Source organism: Narcine bancroftii, chromosome 6 (genome assembly GCF_036971445.1).
Source record: "Narcine bancroftii isolate sNarBan1 chromosome 6, sNarBan1.hap1, whole genome shotgun sequence".
Classification (NCBI taxonomy): domain Eukaryota; kingdom Metazoa; phylum Chordata; class Chondrichthyes; order Torpediniformes; family Narcinidae; genus Narcine; species Narcine bancroftii.
The window spans coordinates 31,301,483-31,325,728 of record NC_091474.1 but is presented as its reverse complement, the minus strand read 5'-3'; the positions used below and the strand labels follow the sequence as shown (position 1 = coordinate 31,325,728).

The 24,246-nt window shown below is 39.3% G+C and overlaps 1 long non-coding RNA gene across 1 annotated transcript in view; it reads right to left on the bottom strand.

The window, feature by feature from the left end:
• LOC138737480 (uncharacterized) overlaps positions 1-23,595 on the bottom strand; it is a 29,160-nt gene extending 5,565 nt beyond the window's left edge. The window contains exon 1 of the long non-coding RNA XR_011340954.1: positions 23,515-23,595. This is a non-coding gene — a long non-coding RNA (uncharacterized lncRNA). The remainder of the gene's footprint in view (positions 1-23,514) is intronic.
• Positions 23,596-24,246: the final 651 nt, after the last annotated feature.

Here is a 24,246-nt window from a genome sequence, read left to right as displayed (position 1 = left end):
AACTACATATAAAGATATAAAAAAATGTACAAGAACTAAAGGAAGGAAGAAAAGGGAAGTAAGGGAGAAGGGGGGAAAAAGGAGGGGGTAAAAAAATAAAAAGAAAAAGAAGAAAGGAGGGGGAACTTTGTTGTAATGTGAAGATAAAAGTCTTTTCTGGAGGGGGTTGGGTGGGAGAGAATAACAGTCACTGCGAAATCAGTTGACACTTGCGAACGGGTTCGTAGTCCGAATGGAGAGGGGAATTGTGGTTGCCCGGCAAGGGACAAAGGGTGACTCAGAGAGGGGGGAACACTTGGGGTTAAGGGAATTTTAGATGTGGGAGTGGTTGAAGTATTTTATGTTTTAGAAGTGTTGTCATACAGTGCATTCATAAAAAGAAAACTGAGAAATGAAAATGGGGAAAAGGGGGAAAGGTGGTGGTGAGGAAGCAGAAATGAGATGTAAACAGAGTATGAGATGGCCATGTTGAACTATATGACTATAAATATTAATGGAATACATAACCAAATCAAAAGGAAGAGGCTATTGAATTTACTGAAAAAAGAAAAAATAGATATAGTATTCCTGCAGGAAACGCATCTAACTGAAGTGGAACATAATAAATTAAGGAGAGACTGGGTAGGGCATGTAACGGCAGCATCATATAACTCAAAAGCCAGAGGTGTAGCTATATTAATCAATAAAAATGTACCAATCAAAATAGAGGAGGAAATAATAGATCCAGCAGGGAGATCTGTAATGATAAAATGTCAGATATATTTAGAACTCTGGAATTTGGTCAATATATATGCACCTAATGAAGAGAATCAAAAGTTTATGCAAGATAATTTTTTGAAGATTGTAGATGCGCAGGGGAATATATTGATAGGAGGGGACTTAATTTGGATTCAAAGATGGATAAAAATGGACAAAAGACCAGCAGAAAGTACAAAGTAGCCAAATTTATGGTTAAATCAATGCAGGAAATGCAACTTTTGGATATATGGAGGAGACAACACACAAAGGAGAAGGAATACTCATATTATTCGAGTAGACATAAAACATACTCAAGGATTGACCTGTTCCTGTTGTCAGCCCATATTCAAGGGAGAGTTAGGAAAATGGAATATAAAACTAGATTGATATCGGATCACTCACCCCTGTTATTAGCAATAGAACTGGAGGACATCCCACCAAGAACGTATAGATGGAGATTAAACTCCATGCTACTTAAAAGACGACTTTAGAGAATTTATTGAGCGCCAAATTAAAATGTACTTTGAAATAAATATGGAATCAGTGAAAGACAAATTTATATTATGGGATGCAACGAAAGCCTTCATCAGAGGGCAGATAATAAGTTAAGTAACTAAGATGAAAAAGGACTACAATTGAGAAATAAAACAGCTGGAAAGGGAAATAGTAAGTACAGAAAAAGAACTAGCAACAAAGGAAGATACAACAGAAAGAAGAGAACTAGTGGACAAAAAAATAAAATACGAAACATTACAAACGTATAAGGTGGAGAAGAACATAATGAAAATAAAGCAGAAGTATTATGAGCTAGGAGAAAAAATGCACAAAATACTAGCTTGGCAGCTTAAATCAGAACAAGCTAAAATAACTGTATTGGCATCAAGGAAAAAGGACAAAGAAATTACATATAACCCAACAGAGATCAATGAAAACTTTAAAGAATTTTACGAGCAATTATACCGAACTGAGAACAAAGGGAAAGAAGACAAAATAGATGAGTTTATAGCTAAAATTGAACTACCAAAATTGCAAGGAGGAGCAAAACAAATTGATAAAACCATTTGAAATAGAGGAAATACAAGAAATATTAAAAAAGCTACCGAACAATAAAACGCCTGGGGAGGATGGACTCCCAATAGAATTCTATAAAACATTTAAAGAGTTACTAATTCCTCCTCTCCTGGAAGTAATGAACTAGATAGAAGAAACACAAAACTTGCCAGATTCATGTAAAACACCAATAATTACAATAATACCAAAGACGGGGAAAGATCCACTAACACCAGCATCATATAGACCAATATCTCTACTTAACTCAGATTATAAGAAAAAATCAAAACTATTAGCAAACAGATTGGACGACTGTGTACCAAAAATAGTAAAACTAGATCAAACTGGATTTATTAAGAAAAGATGAACAACGGACAATATCTGTAAGTTCATTAACTTAATCTATGCGGTAGAAGGAAATAAGACACCAACAGTGGCATTTGCTTTAGACGCAGAAAAAGCCTTTGACAGGGTAGAATGGAATTATTTATTCAAAGTATTACAGAGGTTCAACCTACCACAGAAATATATTAATTGGATTAAAGCATTATATAAGGGTCCAATGGTGAAGGTGACAGCAAATGGATATATATTGAACCAATTTAAATTAAGAAGGTCAACCAGGAAGGGATGTGCAATATCTCCCTCACTGTTCACTTATAGAACCATTGGCAGAACTGAGGAACAGAAAATAAAATAAAAGGGATAAAAATAAAAGAGAAGGAATATAAAATCAGTCTCTTTGCAGATGACATCATAGTATACTAAACAGAACCAGAATTATCAATAAAAGAATTACATAAGAAATTGAAGGAATATGGAGAAATAACGGGGTACAAGATCAACGCAAATAAAAGTGAAGTGATGCCAATGAATAATGTCGATTACACAAAGTTTAAGAAAGAGTTACCATTTAAATGGCAAACACAAGCAATCCGATACCTAAGTATTAGACTGGATAATAATCTAGGCCATCTGTACAATTTAAATTATCAGCCATTAATGAAGAAATTACAAGATGACTTAGAACATTGGAAAGATTTACCACTAACACTGATAGGAAGGGTAAATTGCATTAAAATGAATATCTTCCCAAGGATACAATAACTATTTCAATTGTTACCAATTCCCTTAACAGAGAAATTCTTCAATGAACTAAAGAGAATAATAAGGAAATTCTTATGGAAAGTGGGGGAAACCGAGGATAGCTCTAGATAAATTAACAGAATGGTACAAACAAGGTGGTTTGCAGCTACCAAACTTTAAGAATTATTATCGAGCAGCACAATTAAGATATCTATCAAATTTTTATCAAACAAGGGAAAAACCAGATTGGACCAGGATAGAGCTAGGTAAAATAGGGGAGAAGGTACCAGAACATATACTTTATAAGTGGGATGAAAATCTGGTGCAATATAGAAGTTCACCAGTACTGCACCATCTACTCAACATCTGGAAGAAAATTCAAGTAGAAAGGAAAAAAAACAAATTACCAACTACCAAAATTATTATTGACGCAAAATCAATTAATCCCTTTCACAATAGATAACCTTTCCTTTAGAGAATGGGAGAGAAAAGGAATTAAAAGAATAGAAAATTATTTTTTGGGAAATAATTTATTATCATTTGAACAAATGAAGTACAAATATGGAATAACTCACGGTACAATGTTTGCATACCACCAACTGAAAACCTACTTAAAGGAAAAATTGGGGAAGCGGACTGAGATTACCAGAAGGAAGCAGCTTTGAATATGTGATTACAGACACAATGATAATAAAAATATTTATAACAAACATGTACATCAAACTGCAAGAGAAAGAAAATGGTGAAATAAGCTATAAACCAAAACAAAAGTGGGAACAAGATCTAAACATAAAGATAAAAAATGAAAAATGGGAAAAGCTATGCTCCGGAACTATGAGAAATACAATAAAAACAAGGTTACGCATGATACAATATAATTGGTTACACAGGCCCAAAAGTTAAATAAATGGAACCCAACAGTATCAGACAGATGTTTTCGTTGTAAGAAGAAAACGAGAACAACAGTACATGCAATTTGGGCATGTGAGAAAGTGGAAAAGTTTTGGGAAGATCTAAATCAGGTATTAAATAAAATCACAAAAAGCAACATACCAAAAAATCCAGAGATCTTTCTTCTAAGTAATATAAGAAGTAAAGAATTAGGCCTCAAGCTGGATGAAGCGCAAAAAAGATATATCATGATAGCCTTAGCTGTAGCAAAAAAATGTATAATGTCAACTTGGAAATCAGAAGAGAGCCTGAGAATACTGCAATGGTACATGGAAATGAATAAATGTATTCCATTGGAAAAAATATATAACTTAAAAAATAAAGTCACATTCTTTGCACAAATTTGGGAACCGTACATGCATCACAACAGAGAGGGCCTACCGCAGACCTCCACCCCCTAAAATGATAGAATGAGTAGAAGACGAAATGAACTGACCCAGTGTGTAAAAGTAGATGATACAATTTTCTTGTTTATTTTCATTGTGTGATGACATTGTTAATAGTTTTATTGTATTGTATATGTTGAACGTTTATTGGGTTTGGAGGGGGGTGGGAAGGAGGGAGGGAAGGGAGCGGGGAGAAAATGACACTGTGTATATTCAAGAGGGAAATGTTTGTGTGTATTTTGATTAATATGGTTCATAGTGTGAAAAATAGAAAATAAAAAAAAGACTTTTTTCCCCTCTTCCTGTGAATGTTGGGCAAGCTGCCTTTCTTGGGAATCCAAAATGAAACAAAAAATAAATGCAACTGTAAGATTGTGGTTGGGAGAGATGAGTCCATATTTACACAAATACTAGATTGCACTCTGAAAGACAACATGGTGACAACACATGAGAAGAAGAATTAGAGATGGACGTTCCAGTCTCTTCAAGTTTCAGCCTTTCTAATTGCCATGGCTTCTGAAATTAGGGCCAGCATTCTCATCCCCTGGGCCTGCAAACATACAGGTACATCTGCCATCTTATGATATGATACTCATCATTGTGGTCACATGGCATTTTGCACTGCAAAGAAAGGACAATGGTTGTCACTCAAGTTGTTTCAATGATGTGTTTGTCATGATTGACATATTGGTACATTTCAAATTGTAAAGTGAAATTTGCAGCAATGCTACGCATATAATTGTGTTGTGAAGCATTGGTTAGGCATGATGTTTGAATGTTACATGTTTGAATGTTACATGTGGTCTGGATTTATGGCAGTAAACAATATCTAAGGCTCAAGGTGCATTTGGTTGGAAAAAGCATTTGATGATGTGTTTACTGTTCCTGACCACATGATGGGAGTCATTGAGCTCCTTACAACATTGTGTCTGGCTTCTCTGGACCCGATTTCTGCTATTGATGCCCCAGGCTTTTTAAGAACATTTGAAAAAGGGAGCAGAGGTTAATAATTTCTCCCCAACATTCCATTATCTCATGGCTGATTCCTTCTTATCTCAATCCATCTTGTCCTATGTTCCTGCCAAATCCCCAGAACTTTTGACTTTTCTCTTTATCTATATATATATGGATTATACTTAATAATTCACCCTCTACAACTCTCTTGGGTGGTGAATTCCAAAGATTGAAGACACTTCAGAGAGAAATTTTTCCAAATCTCCATATTAAATCAATGATCCTCTTATTCAGAAACTATGCTCTCTCATTCTAGAATTGCTTACTTGGAGAAATATTCTCTCAGTGTCTTCCCTGATTAAAATCCCACTCAGAATGTAATCTTACAATGAGAAAATCTCTCTTCTTAAACTCCAATTACCTGGTGTGGAGAGCCTACTGGTCTCCTGTAGACATTGGACAATTTGCTTCTCTTCTATCTCCTCTAGTAAATACTCAAAAAGGCTGAAGAAACCCAATGGGTCCTGCAGCATTTATAGGAGACAAAGATACATGACCACATCTTGTTTCATTTCATCTCCTCTACCTTGATCTCCAATCTGAAAATGATTGAGTTATCTTATTAATTTGTATAATTGGCCACTCTTTCTCAGGTCAAATTCCATTACACAATGACTGCCAGCAGATCCTCCACCATATGATACCTAAGCAGTTGAAGTACTGAAAAGGACATGGAGTTATTGAGATTGGTTTCTCCAATTTTTCAGGTATTTAACATTTAAACTTAAAACCTAACCCATAGGGATTCAATTCCTTTATGGCCGTAACACCAGAAACATTTTCCGATATCAGCTATGCATTCTGCTTACTCCGTTCCCATGAAGTCTGAGTAATGAAATGTGCATTTGAGGAATACAACCTGCAGTTGATTCTCCGGTGTATCTTGGCCAAGGAATTCAATTGTGATGGCACACAAGAGACCGCAGATGCTGGAATCTGAAGCCAAACACAATCAGCTGGAGGAACTTAATGGGTCAAGCAGCATCAGTGGGAGAAAAAGAATGGATGATGGTTTGAGCCAAAACACTCCATCAGGACTGAGTGGTTAGTAAAGACATGGTGTAAGGAAGACAGGGTGGGAGGCCGCGTGGGAGGGCCCTCATGGGAATGGGGAAGCAGGCAGAGCTGAAATTTTATGGACAGAGATGATAGATAGATTGGCAGATTCCAGACAAAGGAGGGAGGGAGGGGGAGAGAGAGAGAGAGAGAGAGAGAGAGAGAGAGAGAGAGAGAGAGAGAGAGAGAGAGAGAGAGAGAGAGAGAAGGAAAACAAGGGGGTTAGGTAAATGAAGATGAGACATACAGGGTGGAGTGGGTGATTAAAAGATAAAGACATCTGATGTAGAATAGGTGAGAATGGTGGCATGAAGTGAAACCAGATAGAACCAAAGGGAGTTGGGGGGTAGGAGCAAAGTGAGAGGAGAGCAGAAGAAGATAGTAGGGAGATGGGGGGGGGGGGGGGAGGTGATAAATTGAACCAAAGGAGGAATGAATGGGTGGGGAGGGGGTTAACATGATGCTGTTTTTGAGGGTTATGCAATTGAAAAACAGGCTTTTCTTTTGGGAGAGATGCAATTTTGACCCTTTTCTCGGTTGCTTCATGTTAGTCAGGAAATGTGACAAGTGTTACATGAGGCAATCTTGCACATCAGAAACAATTTCTGTGTCAGCTGATTGTAAGGTGATGTCATTGCCCATGCAACGCTGATTGTAAAGACAGCAGACAGTTTTGACGATGTCCCCTAGTGAGTGGCCTTGTTGGAAACTCTCAAGCAAGCCAATTTTTCTCGTTGCACAGCAGCATTGGGGCTCCTGCAAGTAAAGTTCCTCATCACCTTTCTTTCTTCCCGCCATTACATCCCAGCTTTAAGGACCCTCCTGGAATCCTCCCCATGAACCAGGCTCTGGACCGTCTGAATATCCCTCCTCGCAACACCTCAAAGCACCTGATGGAAGCCTTAACTGAGAACCACTCCCTTCTGAACTCCTAAGTAATTGAAATTTGCTGCACTATCACATGGCACATAGCCTCATATCTCCTCCTTGCTTGTGATCCTTGGGCCGTTCCTGTATCTCAACTGTAATAATTCTTTTCTCCCCTTCTCCTCCCATCCTCTCCCTCAAGTGCAGCACAGGCATAGCCAATTTTTCTTTCCAATCTCCAATGGTGTGGTGTGGGCTCTATTGTTTCTTACACTTCCCTGTCTCCTGTGACCCAATCATTCTTGCCCACTGTACCACAACACCACCTTTGCCCCCACCAGAGCATGGGCACCAGTTATTCATTCCATGGGTTCAGAGCTGTGACAAATCAAGCCTACAGTCACTGGCCTTTACAAGGCCAAACCGTCCACCTTTGTTTCCAACCTTGTGCTTCACTCCTGAAAAGCTGAACTGACTTGAAGTTTTCAAAAGAGAGACCTTGACCAAAATAGTTCATGGCACTCTGCTGTGATGTCACCCTTACACACCCATTTGGGACACATTACAACTTCCAGGCACTTCAAAACCAACATAGAGATGAATTATTCTCCTCATATATCAAGTTACTGAGATATGAAATGTCCCCATGCAGATAAGCTGGCATTCATGTCTGAAGTATCAAAATCTTTATATTTTAATATAACAAGGCCGGTCATGTACTCTTATTTCAACACTATTTGCTGATCACTGCACCAAACCCACTTTCACATGAATGTCTTGCTGTCCAGCTTTACAGATTAGAGCTGACGCAGACTGATCATTTCCTGCAGCAGTTTTTAATATAAATTTACCATATTATACCAGCTCTTTGTCACACGGGTACAAAGTAAACAGCTCATTGTAAAAGGATCTAAAGATCACCAATGAAAATGTGAATTTAAAAAAATATTTAAAAATACTGTGAAGGAATATAACTGTGTTAAATAATGCTTTATAATATTTCCCAACATGACACATTTCATTGACTCTTGAGCATTCATGTTTCACTGTTAAGAAGATCCAACTTTAAAACAAACAATGAACCATGGCTTTAAGGCAATTTTTCCTTCCAAATATTTTCATGAGATCTGTGATGTCCATCAGAGAAGCCAAAAGGTCATCAGTTTATCTTTTCTGAATAGTGGTCCCTCTAATCCAGTGGTTTTCAAATTTTTTTCTTTCCACTCACCTACCACCTTAAGTATTCCCTATGCTATAGGTGCTCTGTGATTAGTAAGAGATTACTTTAAGGTGGTAGGTGGGTGGAAAGAAAAAGGTTTGAAATCCACTGTTTTAATCGTACCTAATTGACTCGTTATGTGCACAGTTTCATAACTCCAAAGGAAATGGGCCAATGACAATTTTTCTCAAGCAAAATATTTCAGTGACAATTAGGTCTAGAGCAGAGATTTTCAACCTTCCTTTCTCACTCGCGTACCACCTTAAGTAATCCCTTACTTATCACAGAGGATCTATGGCATAGGGATTACTTAAGATAGTATGTGCGTGGAAAGAAAAAGTTTGAAAACCACTGCCCTAACCAGTCTCACCCCCACTCTGTCCCCTTGATTTTGCATGTTCAAATCTCTGAATTAGGATTTGAATCCAAAATCTTCAAATTCCAAGGTGCTTCTGAAATTTTGAAAAATATTCATCAATGAGAGCGGTGACACAGAAAGACAAGATTATGAAAAATATGTTTGGTAAATGACCTTCATCAGTCAGGGCATTGAATACAGAAATTTGGGTGTCATGTTACAGCTGTACAAGAAGCTGCCATTTAACTGGAAAGGGTAGGATAGTCTAATGAGTTTTACACAGCATTCACGGGGTTTTTCCATTATGAATAGCCTCCGATATGCCGACATTGGTTGTTCACATTGGAACAACCAAAACGTGTAAATCTCCGTATCAGTCTGACATTTCACACATCATACAGGCATTCCACTTGTAACTCAACAGTGTTGGCAACTGTGTCTAATGTCACAAATAACATACCATATATGATGGAATGTTAGACCCTCTTGTTTTTCCCAAAAAAAGACTCAAAATATTCCCCTGGTTTATACGTCAGGTTGAAATTAGGGTGATGATGATGAGTAATGCCAACAGTGATGCTGTCTGTCCCTTCACCGGTTATTGTTGTGTTGAGAAACTGTCAGGTCTGTGAGAGACGAGTCTGGACACAAGGGTTTCCTATCAAACGCTACTTTTATTAACACACAACAATTAATAGAAGAGTGTGGGAAAATCATAGCAGGAATAAAACACATAAATGCACAATTTATGAAAGAGCATGGGAAAAACACACATAATTTAATAAGACATGTGTACAAATTTATAAAGGAGCATGGGAAAATACATGCACAATTTAAAAAAAACATACGCACACAAAGTATGAGCTTGGGAAAATACACAGAAAATTTAATAAAATGTACACACAATTTAGAAAAATGCATGGGACAATACACAAACAATTTAATAAAACAAACACAATTTATAAAAGTGTGTTGGAAAATCTACTGCAAGTATTGATCAAAAAAAGTGGATTTCAAACTTGTTCTTTCCACTCACATACCGCCTTAAGTAATCTCTTATTAATCACTGCTACCTATCGTTAGGGGCTGGTGGTAGGCTATCAGTGATTGAGTGGGGCGGTGGGCTCACAATCTGGCAAACCGAGCGTCAAATCTAGGATTAGGGTTAGGATTCAGGTGAATTTGTCAATATGCAGGCAGCAAGATAATCATATCTCTTGTGTTCAATGGTCTCCTCTCTCAGAGGTTCTGTGTCACGATGAACTACCACTTTTGGTTGGCCCATACTTTCATTACCCTGAACATGTTTCTAGCTTTTAGTGGGATCATTGCCTTATTTCCTTTCTGGTACTTGTTGTGCATTTTGATATGGCCTGGGGTAAGTTTATTGTCTGCATAGTGGCTGACAATAACCCTATATCATAGGGTTAGGGTTAGGGTGTGGCATTTGGGATAGTGTAATAGGGTTAGAGCTGGGTGAGGACCTCATCCAGCTCTAGCCTTAGGGGCTGTTGAGGGAGCTGGAGCAGGGCGGAATCTTGGACTGAGCGGTTGGCACTGAAAAGAGATTGGAAGCGTTCTGACCATCGGTTGAGGATGGAGATCTTGTCGCTGAGGAGGACTTTGCCGTCTGAGCTGCACAGCGGGCTTTGGACTTGGGGTGAGGGGCTGTACACAGCCTTTAGAGCCTCGTAAAAATCCCTGAAGTCGCCAATGTCCGCACTGAGCTGGGTTCATTTGGCGAGACTAGTCCACCACTCATTTTGGATCTCCCGGAGTTTGCGCTGAAGATGGCTGCATGCGTGACGGAAGGCTTGTTCTTCTCTGGCCAGGATGGCTTTGTAAGGTGAGCCTGGTGGGCAGCTCGCTTCTTTGCCAGCAGCTCCTGGATTTCCTGGCTGTTTTCGTCGAACCAGTCCTTGTTTTTCCTGGAGGAGAAGCCCAGTACCTCTTCAGTGGATTGCAGTATGGTAGTCTTCAGCTGATCCCAGAGGGTTTCAGGGGACGAGTCCATGAGGTGGATTGCATCCTCGAGCTTTGCTTTGAGGTTTGCCTGGAAGTTTCCTTTCACTTCGTCTGACTGCAGGTTTCCAACATTGAACCTCTTTCAGGGGGCTTTACTGTTCCTGTTATAGTTGAGGTTCTGGTTAGGGTTAGGTGGGGGGGGTTCAGGTTGGGGTTAGGGCTATGGTTAGGACTTTGGGGTTCTGATTAGGGTTAGTGCTTTGGGGTTCTGATTAGGGTCAGGTATGGGACTGCAGGGTAGAGTTAGGGTTAGGGCAGGGTTTCCCAAGCCTTTTAGCTCATGGAACCCTTTTGGGGAGCACTTGGAAATGGCAGAACCCCAATCATCATGTACAATTTGCAATTGCTGGTCTATAAAAAAGTATTGTAAGAAAGTAAATAAACTTACCATTCTCCAAGTCTAAATTATTTGTTGCCTCTAATTTACATTTAATGGGAGGAATGAAATTGTTGTTGACACAGATCTTCTTAATGCTAGATACAATATTACATTGTTGAATCCTTAGGCCAGGAGCAGCATCAAGTCATTTTCTGTACTTTGTTTTCATTTTGTTTTTGATCCATGTTTCTAAATATTGTACATGTGGAATATTGGTAAAATATGGCCAGCTCCTTCTCCGGCTTTGTGCCAGAATAATTTGGATTCTCATTAGTTAAAAAAGATGCGCAGGCCTGATATCTGCACTTCTGATGTCAGGCCTCGTGACACATTATTTTTCTTGGGGTAGAGTGTACAGTTTGCTGTCATCCCAGAAACAAATTGAACTAAGGGCAGAAGAAATAAGTAAATTAAAGAAAAACAGGTATCATGTTATTACTCCCTGTCACTTCTTCCACAGGACCTTACTCCTTTCCACGAAACCCAGTTTGGGAAACCCTGGGTTCAGGCTAGGGTTAGCAGCCCACAGCAACAGAGAGCAAGCAGCAGACCACAGGTACAGAGCGGGACAATGGGCCGCAGGAGAGAGCAGGCAACACTAAAAAGAATTACGGTCCACGGTATACTAATAGACATCATGATCCAAGTTGGTCCCAGAATGCATGCAGTGCAGTTTTCACTGCAGGTGTTCTGGGAAAATGACAAGGAGTCTTGCGAAAAATATTTTGGAACTGGAATGGCACCCCCATTCCGGTTCCATGCTTTTTACACAGCACGTGGTCCAGAAAAAAGGGAATAATTTACCAGAATGCAGTGGCTGTGTAAAAAGCATATAAAAATAGAGGGTGTAGTTTTAAGGTAAAGGGAAATAATTTTAAAGTGATTGGATGTGTAACTTTTTCTCTCAGAAGTTAGTGCAAATATGGAAATAGCTGTCAGGGGAAGTGGAAGACATTTTCAACATTTAAAGACATTTGGATAGGTACATGGATTTTAAAAAGTTATATGGATGACTTAATTTGCATGGATGAGTTAGGTAGAATGGCCTGTTTTTATGCTGTAGGACACTTTGACTGTATGGTTGTAATGGTAGAACATTTCACCATGAAATTTAACTGAAGAATTTATCAGCCTCCCTCCCTATCCCCTTTGAAACATCTAAACTCCGAAGCATGAAGCAGCCAATCCTGCCCTTGTGACAGCCAAGTCTTTTTGACATGGCAATAACATTGCAATTCCATGTGCTGTTCCATGCTCTCTTAAGTTCATCACTCTTATTTTTAATGTCTCCCATGAATGAAAACCCATCCAAGTGACTGTATTTATGCCCTATTCACCGTTTGTCCTTGTCCAGAGTCTCACTATATATTGCATCTACCTTTTCACCAACATTTACATCATTTGACCAAACATTGATTCCCATCTCCTTGCCAACCTTGTTTAAACACTCCCTAACATCTCTCGCAAACTTACCAGCAATGATATAGGCCCCTCTCGAACAGGTGCAACCCATTCCTTTTGTAGCTTCCCCAGAAGAGTTCCCAATGATCCTCATACCTGAAACCCAGGCCCCTGCCCCCTTGCATTCATCTGCCTTATCTTCCTATTCTTACCCTTACTGCCACTTGGTACAGACTGCAGTCCAGAAATTACTATCCTTGAGGTCCTGCTTTTTGGCTTTGTTCTTAACTCTCAGAATTCACTCTTCAGGACCTCATCCCATTTCCTGTTAATGTCATTGATACCAATGTGTACCATGATTTTTGGCTGCACAGTCTCCCCATCAAGAATGTTGCAAGCTCATTTTGATGTGTTATTAAGAATAGAAAAAACTATGTAAACCCATGTGCTCTGATAGCCTCTTACAAAATAAAATGACTGAAAGTTTATGCTATGAATATATTATAATCTAAGGGTCTTTTGGGGTATTTAATTTGTTTATTTCTTGAATAGAAACTGCATTTACAAAATTATTTCACTAAGATTACGTTCTCTTCCAAGGAAGTTCTAGAATAAAGAGAGCATGTGAAACAGCTGTCCACTTCCTTTCTGTGGGAACTCTTGTAGTTTGTTTATGTTCATTGATGATTTTTTTGTGTTTATTTCTAAATAAGGCGATTTAATATCACGAGTAAGTTAAATTTACAGGAACTAATCAACAGAAATAAATCACATCATTGCCAGGACATTAGAATTTAGCAAATGCTATTGTTTATCAGTCAAAGTTGGAATGAAGATGAAATTAATGCGTTGTTTGCCAACATTGTTAATTTTAAAGGTGATGGTTATGCTCATTAACTGCATAGCAAGGTAAAAGCCCCATAAATTAAAGTGCAGCAGAAATAATATGTTGTTACTAACAACATAATATCCCGTGACCTTTGTTCAATTACATGTTATCAACAGCTTATCTGTGTCATTGCAGAGTCATTTGTATGAAAAAAAAACCTGTTCAATATTTCCACAATACATAAATATCAATGACCTGAATTTATTGTTCAGAGCATTACAATGCAATGTGATGATCCACAATTACCAGAACTATATCTATTTTCTAGCTAGATTGTCAGCTGCTTGAATAAGGAACCTTGCAGCAGGGTATTCAATTATACCCTCACCAAGGACTGATAAGTACTCAGAATGTTATTCTTCCCCCCTCCCCCCACCCCCCTCTTTTCCAATGATATGTGTGATTTCCCTCAATTATAATTGGCTGCAAATTTACTGAGATATTCTGGGGTAAATGAGAGGCAGTAAATCCAAGTCTTTTTTTTAATTCAAAAGCCTTGTGTCTGTCTGAAATTGGTTAAATAAAAGTAGATTATTGACAGTGTACCATTATGGTAAGGTTAGTTTGGTGAAAACAATGAATGAGTCATACAGTAAAACCTCTGGTATCCAGAATTCAAGCATCCGGCAAAAAAAAAATCAAGGAAAATAAATTTTAAAATATTAAAACAAATAAGAATAAAATAATAGGTTAAACATATGTATTTAAAATTGCAAAAGTAAATGTTCTCTGAAGTAACACATAAATCTTTGGTGAAGACAGGAGTAAATAATCAGCCAGTGGAGTGTCTCAGTCGGGCTTTGCTCATAGCAGCTGTTTGAATAAAGTTGTGTGAAACAGCAATGGCGTCGCCCAGGATGAAGAGCTGTTTGATGCTGCTCGCTGTTAAGGTGACTCCCTTAAAGTGTCCCCTTATCCCTGCCAAGTATCTTGATTTTTATTAGTATAGAATTGGGTATATTAGAAAGGCTTTATTTGTAAGCTTTGGGGAGGGAGGCGTTAACTAATTATAATGTTATTATTCATCCTTCCATGGAGGGGGAGGACCTGAAGATACAGTGGCGGTTAAATATTTTCAAAGAAAGTAACTGAAAATAAAGTAAAATGCTATATATATTTATATATATTAAAGTTTGTTCATTGTAAGTACAGAATAGTATTTTTTGCCTTTTAAATTGTTATTGTTTGTGCAGATGTATGAGTTAGGCATTGTAAGAGTAAATCTGAAGTAACCAGAAAATATACTTGTCATGTAGATAAAAGCTCACACTCGACTGGAGGGAGAACTAACGCTTGCAACACAGGTAGGGTTCATGAATAGGCTTTGGAGGGGTTCTGGGTTTAGGCGGGAAACCAGGGTTATATACGGGACCTGGGGGGGAGGAGCCGGGAGGCAGGTCCAGTCATCAGTACAGCACACTTCTAGTGAATCTCAGTTCACTATAATACTTGTCTGGCATCTACCAATCCCCATAGGTGTCAGATACTGTATTTGTTTATGAGCAGCAGGAATGTTTCGAAAGAATATTTCAGACTTTCCTGATGATCAACAGCGTGTTATTGCGGTGAAACTGATAAGGAAGTCTTGGGGGTCATTCTTGCTTAGGAGACTATAATTGTCTTGAATAAATATCTTTGACTGTTTGTGAGGGGATATACTGGGATACAGGGAAGAAAATGAATTTGCTAAGAATTAGTGTGTGGAGGATTGATATGTACAAACATGCTAATGGCCTCTAAAAATAATTATCTCACAACTTCTCAACACCCTCCCCCCCCTCAAAAAAAGTTAAAGCTGATGTGTGCTGGTATTGAGGCTCTGTAATAAAAGCTCAACATTTTTTTCAGTGAATTGAACATCATGAAATTTAGCACATGTTAAAGGTTGCTTTTAGATGGCATCTTGCTCTCTATTTTCCAGGAAATCTGAAGGTAGCTCTCAGTCAATTAAGTACTTTGGAAGTCACTATAGCAACCAGGAAACCGGAAACCAAATTTTCACTCAACAATTCATGCAGTGATATAATGATGACCAGGCAGTTTATTTTTTAAATGTTGATTGAGTTCAACTGTTATCCAGGTCAGTGGTCGTTCCTCATGGAAGATAACACTTGAGGATCCATTGTCAGTGCCATTGGGTATTATCTTAATATCTCATCAGAAAGGATCATTTCCTTAGTAACAGCCTAATTCTTTTCCCTCAAATCTTTCAAGTAAATCTTGAATCATAATCTCCTGACTCAAAGTGCTACCAACTAAACCACAGCCGACACTGCACACAGATTATTAGCTCACACACTAATGAAATTGAACAACTGGAGGCGGTGCACTGTAAGTTTTGAAATACTACATTGAACCAGGCCAGACTGAATCTTACATTTGCCCAGCATGTATAAAGCTTTTTGCTGGAGATCACAGGGTAAAAAAAAAACAATGATAAACGGCATTAATATATCAAATGGTGACTCTCTTTTTATTTAAAATCATTACTTGGAAAAGCTTCAAAGGCTGTGATCGCTGACTTTTATATCTGGTTACTAAATTAACCTTTGCCAGAAGTCACAATATTTACTTTCCATTTGCCAATAATAGTTGTGTGGAATTAAGTTTAATTGTTTTCTTGCTTTCTTACTCAGAGTTTATTATTTTATATAATAGTTAACTGTGTTAAAATTGTTACAAGCCAATATATCTAAGGAAATATGATTTCTTGATGGAAATGTCAGATAGTTAATTATGGTTTTTAGACTGCAGGCATGTAATGGCACAATCAAGGAATTTTGCTACTACATGGATGGCCTGAAAAGGAATGTGCAGGAATTTTGAGTCAATTCCTGCACCGGGATTTATCCTGCAGGACCCGTACAACCTTTTGGAGGAAACCTGTGTGGTGATACACCACTAGCCTACTGTAGGGGGCGACCTGTGTACCTGCAGGAAGAGCATTGGAGGACAAGACAACACCTGGCCGGCTGTCAATCAGCCAACCTGAATGGACAAAGCCCCACCCGGTCGGCTGCCAATCATCCGCCGGGATATAAGCCACATCCGGCCTCTCGAGGTCGGAGCTACAGCTAACTGCAGCAGGGACTTTAAATGGAATAAAGCCTGTTGATCAGTCTTTAAGTTTTGTGTCCGCTATTCTGTATGATGGCGCATCACAGCCTGCAATGGAAATTCACTGACGGTCATCTACCAAGACTGTTGGACTCAAGTGCTTGCAGTCTAAAAAGGTGCCCAGTGTGAATAATTTTTTCTGCAATTTTCCAAAGACATTGCAGTCTAAAAACCATAATTATCTGCTAATAGTGTCCAAGAGTATTGTGAATTAGTCAAAACGTGTGAGATCTTTGTAACACCCGGGGATCTATCTGTATCTAATATATTCCAGAATTAGACATTGATGGGACAGGAAATAATTTTGACTATGTTTAATTACTACATTTCTTTGTTAATATTATATGACTCATACTCCATTAAAGGAGAAAAAAATCTTTCCTTTTAAAGTTAGTAAAAAGGGCAAGAAATATTTGCTCAAAAATGATCAGATCTAATGAATGAGGGCCCAAATTTAATTTCAAGTATCAATTGTTATTGTATATAGCAAGATAATTAAAATTTGACAAGTTTGGAGAATTTAAAGAGCAATTTGCTTTGAGTCCATTAACGAGACTTTATGTGTAATCTTGTGACAGTTGGTGTCTGGTGAGACTCCAAATTAAATTTGAAATACATGAATATTAAGGAACTGCAGTTCAGACTAAAGGACTAAAACGTAAATAGTTCACTGACATATAATTAATGCTTTTTAATCAGATTATTTAATTACATTTTTTTTTACAGGGAAATTTTCAGAGTCTTTATTAGGTTCTTAGGTTTGAAGATGACCTGTTTCCATGAGAGTTCTCTGGGTCCAGTGCAGCACCTAGAGACTCAAGCATAAATAGCATTGGCAGAGCTTGATTGGCCAATGGCTGGATTGTTTGATGCTCTTCTGCAGCCCACATATGTTCCCATCCTGAGATTCTATTCAAGATTCTGCCTGCTTTCGCTTTCACCTGACAAAAGGCTTGAGCTACCAATCAACGGTGATTAATAGGCTTTAACCACCTTTAGATGTCAGCACATCTTACATGTTGCTGGCCTGGTTCCAAGGCAGGTACTGAGGGAGGGTTTTGGATATAATAGCCTTCATGGGGATATCTGGAAGGGAGGAGTCAATGGTTCAGGGACAGGCCAGCTCATATGCACGTTGCATACAGTGGTAACATCACAAGGCCCAGGCCCGAAATGTTGGCTACCCTTTGCTTCCTATTAATGATGCATGGGGTGCTGAGTTTCTTCAGCACATTTGAGTTTTGCATCTGTAGACTGCAGACTTTCTCAGTGACCTTTTTCATACTGGTCTGAGAGTTAGGAGGATCTTGACAATGGGGTTGCTGGAACTCAATGAAAGAGTTAGTTTTACAGAAAGGTCTTGAGACTGATTTTGAAGCTTTTTTAGATTGTTCTCCTGGGTGCATTTTGCTGTAACTTGCCTCAAGGTATAATTCTTGTTTCAGGTCTGTGATGTCAGACACGTGGATGACGTGGGGTGTCCAACTGGAGCTGGATAATGTGTGATCTGATCTTTGATGCTGGCAGGATTTTGACTGGAAAGAAATGCTGACCTTGCTCTGCCAATGGAATTGGAGGATTTTGTATTGTTGGTGAAACTATTCCAGTGCTATGGCTAGTCCATGTGTCAGAATCAGACAGGATTAGTTGCTTGTTGCTTAGTTGACTATGAGACTGGTTTGAATCGCAAATGCTGTTTTTCACTGTTCTGTTAAGGTGTTCTTTTTTTAAATTTTAAAATATTTTTCACACTATGAACCATATTGACCAAATTACACACAAACATTTCCCTCTTGAATATACACAGTGTCATTTTCTCCCCTTTTGTCCCCCTCCCTTCCCTCCCTCCTTCCCACCCCATCCCCACCCACTAAACGTTCAACATAAACCCTACATTAAACCTATTAAACAATGTCATCACACAATGAAAATAAACAAGAAAATTGTGAATGGAGAGAAAAGGGATCAAAAGAATAGAAAATTGTTTTTCGGGAAAAAAATTATTATCTTTTGAACAAATGAAGTACAAATATGGTATAACTCACAGTAAAATGTTTGCATACCACCAGCTGAAAACCTACTTGAAGGACAAATTGGGAAACAGTCTGAGGTTACCAGAAGGAAGCAGTTTTGAATATGTGATTACAGACACAATGATAATTAAAAGATTTATAACAAACATGTACATCAAATTGCAAGAGAAAGAGAACGAGAAAATAAGCTGTAAACCCAAACAAAAGTGGGAAAAAGATCTAAACATAAAGATAAAGAATGAAACATGGGAAAAGCTATGCTCTGGAACTATGAGAAATACAATAAACACGAGGTTACGCATGATACAATATAATTGGTAACACAGGCTATACACCATGCCCGAAAAGTTAAATAAATGGGACCTAACATTATCAGATAGCTGTTAAGGTGTTCTTGAAGCATTAAAGAAAATGGATAACTTTGTTCCCAATATTTGGAAAAAAATATGAAAAGTTGGCCAGGGTTTCACCTCAGTTTTTGTTTGTTAGAGAATGCTGTGCACCAGGAGCAGGTTAGCAAAGGAAGTTTGTCTTCTGGATGTTTGGCCTTAGTGGAAAAAAATAGCAATAGTTCTGAGCTTAACTGCCAAGTGTGCACATGCAGGTATCTGCTGTACACCATAACTTAATGACTTAAATCTGCATGCTCATAGTTCTGGTGTAATGGTGATGAAGGTTGAGCCCTATTCCTAACTCAACCCTAACCCTAATCTTGCTCTGTCAACTGATTTCTCTCCAGTGATCAAGTTGGACAGTTGGTGAACTAAGGAAGACTGAGAAAGAGATTAGAACAAGGAACTTTACAGCACGGTACAGGCCCTTCACCTTACGGTATTGTGCCGACCTACATAAACCTATTGACAAGCTACCTTATATCCATACCCTCTATTTTTTCTGCATCCATGATAAAGAGTCTTTCAAATGCCCCTATTGTACCAGCTTCCACCACCATACCTGGCAATGTATTTTAGGCACCCACTACTCTCTCCCTTAAATGTTCATCCTCTCACCTTGTACAGATGTCTTCTGGTATTTGCTAGTCTCACTCCGGGAGAAAGATGCTGGTTGACCACCCTGTCTATGCCTCATAACCTTGTAGACATCCATAACCATATAACCATATAACCACTTACAGCACAGAACAGGCCAGTTCGGCCCTACTAGTCCATGCCGTAACAAATTCCCACCCTCCTAGTCCCACTGACATTAAGTAACTTCTCATTCTCCTCCACTCCAATGAGGAAAGCCTTAGCACTGTCAACCTTGCCTCATAAGACACATTCTCCAATCTAAGCAACACCATGGTAAATGTCCTCTGTACCCTCTCCATAGCTTCCACAGCCATCCTGCATTAAGGCGACCAGAACTGATTGGAGAAAGCATGCTGCATTGGATCTGCAGTGGATACCTTGTTATGGACTGCAATTGACAATCATGAAGCAGAGGGAGGAAGATGACACATTTTGTGGCCAACCAAGCTGAACACTTTTCAGAGTTGTGATTGGTTACTTATCCATTTCAATCAATGCTATTTGTTCTAACTTAATGGAGATCACTGAACTTCCCTTCAAAACATGGGGACGGAGAAATCCTTTTTTATGATTTAAACACTCTCTACATTAATATGTTCCATTCAATGTGCTTGTCATAGGGTTCATATTGTAGATATTGCTTGCTCAGTTGAATATACAAACCACCAAAACTGGTTTAAGCAGTTAATTAAAGAATTCAGGTAAAATCAACACTGAGTAAGATCTCTGAGCTTGGTAATATGAGGACTTGCAGATATGATAACAGTTAGTGATGTGACAAACTCTAATTTTAACTAAAACTCTCTGCCTGTGAAAAATTCTGCTCAACGTCTTTAATGGTAAAATCTTTTCAAAGAGGCTTGGCTGAAAATGTTGACACCAGGCATTCAACTTTCCCCTAATTTTACAAGCTCTGCTCAGTTCAAATGAAAGAATAAATAAAGTAAACCTATGTATTATTTGAGGGGAAAAAAATCAATTCAAAGATTTTGGATTGATTTCTGTGTTCTCCAAAATCATCTTCACCTTTAATTTGGTTAGTCAACAAATCTGCTTTGTAATCAATGTTTTTCTCACTGGATTCAGCTGTTTACAAGAAGTTTTGAGCCTCCATTTGGCAAACTTGTTTAACAAAATTTCATATAAAGATTTGTTTATTTGATGCAACAAATTTGAATTTTTTTTCTGGAGTGGCACCTTAATAAAATCATTTTTGAGGTTAATCACAAACCTCTAGAAATGTTGCAGGGCATTTCTGGTCGTAATTAACCTTTGCCTGCTTGATGCAGTTTGTGTGACAGAGGTGTATAAGATTATATAATTTCTTGTGCAACAATCCTTCTATTGTATGTTGTTTTGAAAAATTTTACCATTGGGTAATATTACCAAGACCAATCCACATTCAGAATGCAACTCTGGATTGGGCCCCTGAGACAACAAGTTTCGTATTCGCCCTTCATAGTTTGGGCCATAGGATCAGCACAGAAACAGTCATGCCCCTTGGTCCACCATGTCCAAGTTGACTATCAAACTGCCATCTCTAATAATCCCATTTACCAGCACTTATTCTGCATTTTCTGTACATTACCGATTCAAGTGCTCATCTAAATACTTCACTAATATTATTAGAGCTCCATTCTCAGCAACCCACTCAAACTGTGTGTTCCAGATTCCAACTGCTCTCTAGCTGAAATCTCTAAACTCGTGCCCTCTGGTTTGAGACCATTTTGTACAGGGAAACATTTTTAAAGTATGTAAAGGTTCTAGCTACACAGCCGCAGACCTAAACTGCTAAAGCATATTCCTGAGGGATGTTAATAGAACTGCTGAAAGTTCCCCATGTAACTGCGAGGGGGTTCAGTGGTGCCGCTGCGCCACCCCAGATCAGTCAGAATTTTCCCCTCTCTTTTCTGTTTTTAGTCCCTTTTGGTACTTTTTTCCTCTCTGTTTACTATCCACTGATACTTAATGGAAATTACATAGATGAATCCTAAATGGAGATATAAATCATGAATAATTTTGCCTTTGATTGAACATCTCACTGCCTTTCATTCCCTTAAATAATGGGTCTTTCGCTGTCCTCTTCAGGGTCCTACTGCCAGGTCACCTTGCCCAATAGGCCTGTGTCCGTAGTTTGAGGCTATAGTGGTTTTCTTTTTATCTTGAAGACCCAGTGAGTCAGTGCCCAAGATGGTGGCGCCCATGCAACTAGTCTAGACCATGAGGTTGCAGACTCCAGGGAAGCAGTAGACGGCCAAGGAGGAGAAACCAGGGAGAGGAGCATAGCAGCAGGCCTGCGTGAAGTTCAGCAGCCAAAGGACTCACACCGTGCTGGGGCTGTTGGAGACTGATGTGTGGGGATTAGGTATGGGACCGAAATTTGTGAGTGTATCAATGGTGAACAAGGTTCCCAAAGGTCCTTGGGTGCTGAAAGCTTCCTAACCGTAAAAGGGGTTTGTAACCAAGGGCCAAGGAGGGTGACATGAATGACTCAAGGACGGGTTCACCCCTGGAGTAGAAAGGAGACCTTGTGGCTATGGAGGTTATGGGAGTGCATCTTCGGAGGTCATGGCGGGACACATGGACACTCAATGACTCTGAAGGGATTCTCGTTTTCTTATCTTGATATCTTGAGAGTTGGGCTGAACTAGTGGCACTTTGTGTGTGTTTACAGGGCAAACAAAGAAAAACAAATTGTGTGTATTTTGTGTACCTGACAATAAAGGAATCCTTCAACAATGAAGACGCTGTTTATATCCGGTACCGCACGGATGGCAGTCTCTTCAATCTGAGGCGCCTGCAAGCTCACACCAAGACACAAGAGCAACTTGTCCGTGGACTACTCTTTGCAGACGATGCCGCTTTAGTTGCCCATTCAGAGCCAGCTCTTCAGCGCTTGACGTCCTGTTTTGCGGAAACTGCCAAAATGTTTGGCCTGGAAGTCAGCCTGAAGAAAATTAAGGTCCTCCATCAGCCAGCTCCCCACCATGACTACCAGCACCCCCACATCTCCATCGGGCACACAAAACTCAAAACGGTCAACCAGTTTACCTATCTCGGCTGCATCATTTCATCAGATGCAAGGATCGACAATGAGATAGACAACAGACTCACCAAGGCAAATAGCACCTTTGGAAGACTACACAAAAGAGTCTGGAAAAACAACCAACTGAAAAACTTCACAAAGATTAGCATATACAGAGCCGTTGTCATACCCACACTCCTGTTCGGCTCCGAATCATGGGTCCTCTACCAGCATCACCTACGTCTCCTAGAACGCTTCCACCAGCGTTGTCTCCGCTCCATCCTCAACATTCATTGGAGCGACTTCATCCCTAACGTCGAAGTACTCGAGATGGCAGAGGCCGACAGCATCGAATCCACGCTGCTGAAGATCCAACTGCACTGGGCAGGTCACGTCTCCAGAATGGAGGTCCATCGCCTTCCCAAGATCGTGTTATATGGCGAGCTCTCCACTGGCCACCGTGACAGAGGTGCATCAAAGAAGAGGTACAAGGACTGCCTAAAGAAATCTCTTGGTGCCTGCCACATTGACCACCACCAGTGGGCTGATATCTCCTCCAACCGTGCATCTTGGCACCTCACAGTTCGGTGGGCAGCAACCTCCTTTGAAGAAGACCGCACAGCCCACCTCACTGACAAAAGACAAAGGAGAAAAAACCCAACACCCAACCCCAACCAACCAATTTTCCCCTGCAACCGCTGCAACCGTGTCTGCCTGTCCCGCATCAGACTTGTCAGCCACAAACGAGCCTGCAGCTGACGTGGACATTACCCCTCCATAAATCTTCATCCGCGAAGCCAAGCCAAAGAAGAAAGAAGTCACATTAGCATTATGGCACAGAACAACATAAGCAACAGAAACAAGAACAGGCCTTTCAGTTCCCACATACCAACTCTGTTATTCAATAAGATCATGAGCTTTCTTTTATCTCAGCAGAATTATCCTCCATTAATGACCGTCCAAGTTCCCGAGTTGCATTAGGTACTTGTTTTCAGAAGAGAAGAAACAAGAAAATAAGAAAATTACTTTAAAAATCTAAATAATGTAGCCTAATTAAGATTGTTGTCAGAATGAAAAAAATCTACCAAGGAAAGAGATCTTTATGGAAAAATTTCCGAGTAGATAAAAAGTTAATCATTAACTGGTGAAAGATGTTCCATAACACAATGAATTACAAAAATAATGGTTTATTCAGCAAGAATCTAACAATGTTTTGAGTGAAAGGTTAAGCTGAACTTGATTGGATTTGCTGTGGTGCGACTGCCGTTGTAACCAATGGCAGAGTGGAGCTGCAGCCTCTTGTACTTCAGTAATTTTATTCAATAGTTTAATGTGAGTTGCAGTTTTAAAGTGTGACAGAACCAGGGGTTCAGCTCCTGCAGCTGGAGGACATACATATGCGTACGGCTGGTATTGGGGCACATTCATTCTTCCAGACCTGATCTCACACTGCATTTGATTTGGATGATTATTTGCTGTGTCCCCCTCCTCACCCTCCTGTCCCAACTCGAACTTGTTTGTATGGAACAGTTACAGTATGTTTGGAGTTTCGAAATGGAAGAATTATACATACCAGTGCTAGAAATAAGTATGTCGTCATTTGATTGTTCAGAAATGAAGT